This window comes from Tupaia chinensis, unplaced genomic scaffold, assembly GCF_000334495.1.
Source record: "Tupaia chinensis unplaced genomic scaffold, TupChi_1.0 Scaffold146131_1, whole genome shotgun sequence".
In the NCBI taxonomy this organism is placed as follows: domain Eukaryota; kingdom Metazoa; phylum Chordata; class Mammalia; order Scandentia; family Tupaiidae; genus Tupaia; species Tupaia belangeri.
The window spans coordinates 104,357-106,784 of NW_006205986.1; the positions used below are offsets into that span (position 1 = coordinate 104,357).

Below are 2,428 nucleotides of genomic sequence, written 5' to 3' on the forward strand. Positions count from 1 at the left end.
TATATATATATATATATATATATATATATATATATGCAATTATACTATAGTCTAGCTTTTTCAGACTTGAGCCTAGTTTAGTTTTCCAGCTATTATTACTAAGTATAAGCAGTATTTTGAGCAACGCCGATTACGTTTTAAATGTATCATAAGATCTTGTGACACTTGAAATCTGAATCTACTACTGTAAGGACTTGAGAATGTTTTGAATTTTCCTTTTATTACCATTCAACATTTGAACATCGATGCGTGGTTTTGCACATGATTTTGTTTTTATTTTGATAATACAGAAACAATGATCTGCATCTTGCTTTGACAGCACCGAGTGCCATCAGGAGGGCCCAGATGGCAACTTTATCAGACGCTGGAAATAAACAGATTCGTTTAACAGCAGAAGCTTGTATCCAGGAAAAGTGGTAACATATTTCAGACATATTCCTTAAATTATGTCTACACACAGCTTATGCACCGTTATCTGAACTAAATCTCGTATTTTATCTTAGGCAGTGGATTTGACTTTGAAACTTTTCATGGGAGTGGACTTGGGGCGAACACGATGGATCGGCCAAATGAAACTGAGGTATGTTTGGCTGACTTCAAGGTCAGTAAAACTCACCATCGGATGGAATGTACCACTGTCAGTCGAGAGCATCAGGGAGAGATTAGATCGGCCACCGCGTAGTTGTTTTGAGCACATTGGCCACCCTACGTTCCCATCCTTCTGCTGGTGGGGGGATGGCATAGTTAATGGTGAACAACATGGGCTGGAATCAGGGCTTGGAGGCTTCTGTACTGAGAGGAGTTGGTGCGTGAGTTAAAGCTGCACAGCGGCAGATGAAGCAGTGAGTAGAAAGAGATGGTGGCCAAGACAAAGTAAGGAATTTGTTCTACATGGAGGCCAGAGTACTCATGGAAGAATGGCGGGAGCTGAAGGATGAGTGGTTGAGAGGACCTGAAGCTGAAGGGCCTTAAAGATCATATAATAAAGGGAATTGAGTTTAATTCTCAGAGGATAGACATCAAGTGGAAGATTATAAAAGTAGAAATTAGATAATGACATAGATCAATATTGAGAAAAAGTCTTTTGACTGCAGTAAGGTCGATGATCTGGAAGTAAGCCTGGAAAAGATACAGCAATGTAAGGGAGGAGGAGAGGGTTCAAGTGATCTAGATGGGATGGGATGTAATGAGAGCTTGAACAATGGCAGCACTGGATGGGTGGTAGGATGGACAAAGAGGAGCGAGGAGAAGATTTGGTAATTGAATGAGGGGTTAACACTAATTCTTGGATTTATGGTTTAGATCACTGAATTAAATAAGATAGGAATCCAATAGGAGTATATTTTGGAAAACAAGAGATGATGAGTTTTGTTTTGGATATGTTGTAAGAAGTGCCCATGAGATGTCTATAAGGAGTGGTCTAGTAGGCAACTGAATTGAATCTTGGGAGAGATGAAGTGTGAGATCAAAAGTGTGAAATTAAAACCAAAAGATCAGATAAGATTATCCAGGGAGAGTCTCCCAAAGGATAAAACTCTGATAAATAGTAATATTTAAAGACTGAATTGAGGAAGAGAGAAGACCTACAAGGCAGTAAAGATGTTTGCTTTGAGAAGCAGGGGTAGAATACCAAGCAACTGGAGCTAGAGAAGCGAGAACGGGACAGAGTTTCAAGAAGAGTCTTTCAAGACTGGTCATAGGTACAGTGGGATGAAATTAAACAAGAACTGGTGTGTCCACTGAGTTCAGCAGATAGATCATTAGTCGAGCAGTTAAAGCAGCAGTACAAAAAGACAGAAACACAAGATAGACCACGTAAGGCTTGAGGAGCTCAACAGGAGAAAGGGTGTGTAGGTGGGGAGCACAGAGCACTTGTGTTGGCTTGATTTATGACTTTTTGGCTTCATGATGGTGAGAAAGTGAGATTCATTCAGCAGAAACTGTAAAACAAGTTTATTTATTTTTTCTATGAGTGAGAGAGACAGAGAGACAGGCATCTCTAACAGTGTCCCCACACTGAACCACCCCCGTTCTCAGCCAGCCTGTGACACTGGGTGTGTGTTGCATGCACAGTGTGCACAAGGCGGCCTTGGGATGGGAACCTCAGATCCTTCCATGTGGGTCCAGTTGCGTCACTGCTGCATCACCGCCTACCTTCAGATGGTGAGTTTTGTCTTTCCCCTGGTTGGTGATGTAGGTGTGATACATGCTCGCGTGATGCTGGGTAGCGGCTGTGAGCTGCAGCCCCATCTTGTAGCTCTGAGACAGTCGTTAATTTTAGTTCAAAGCTATAACATTCTCCAAGCTCTGCATGCTTTCAGCTATGCCCATTAATCTTGAGTACCCATGCAACTATTCTACTTTTCAGTACAGCAGTCAATAAATTACATGAGCTAGTCAAGTTTATTATTATTATTATTAAGAGAGA

At 41.3% G+C, this 2,428-nt stretch overlaps 1 long non-coding RNA gene across 1 annotated transcript in view; it reads left to right on the top strand.

The window, feature by feature from the left end:
* The window catches only part of LOC106733922 (uncharacterized), a 6,766-nt gene extending 6,192 nt beyond the window's left edge, over positions 1–574 (top strand). The window contains exons 2-3 of the long non-coding RNA XR_001369756.1: positions 320–416; positions 504–574. This is a non-coding gene — a long non-coding RNA (uncharacterized LOC106733922). The remainder of the gene's footprint in view (positions 1–319; positions 417–503) is intronic.
* Positions 575–2,428: the final 1,854 nt, after the last annotated feature.